Source organism: Suricata suricatta, chromosome 11 (genome assembly GCF_006229205.1).
Source record: "Suricata suricatta isolate VVHF042 chromosome 11, meerkat_22Aug2017_6uvM2_HiC, whole genome shotgun sequence".
NCBI lineage: Eukaryota > Metazoa > Chordata > Mammalia > Carnivora > Herpestidae > Suricata > Suricata suricatta.
In genome coordinates, this window is record NC_043710.1 from 13,793,742 (window position 1) to 13,794,351 (window position 610).

Here is a 610-nt window from a genome sequence, read left to right on the forward strand (position 1 = left end):
GAAAGGAGCTGATCCCAAGGGTAAAGAATGACTCCTTCTTAAAGAGCACTAGGTGTTGTGACAGTAGAACATATTTTAGAAAGTGGTCAACTTCAGTTTGAAATAAAAGTAAATTACCAGAACAAATACACTTCTCATTCTCTCTCTTTTTCAGCCAATAAAGGCAAACATTATATTTAACCTCAATCCAAACAAGTAAGCATGGATTTTTGTCTAACAGTAAATTTAGTTCTATTAGCAATTGTATTTTTGGGCATCAGGGAGGAAAAGTTATTTAAGAAAATTTAGGAAGGAACCTTTTTTTTGTTATTGTTACAGTGGTTTAATTTTAAAATATTGATACTGTGGTTTAATTTTAAAATATTGTTTGCTTTTATGACTGTCATTATTGTAAAATAAGAAAATACAAGTACTTTGTAACATAATGGAGAAATATACCAAAGATTATTGACATTTGCATTATGATCAACATAATTGTTACTGTTATCATCTTAGATGACCACTTTTAAAACTATTATGGGTTAAGCATGTACTAAAGGTGTTTGAATGTATTAAATCTGGAAATTATATCTCCTGAAAATTTAATTACACATAAGTAAGGAACAAGATA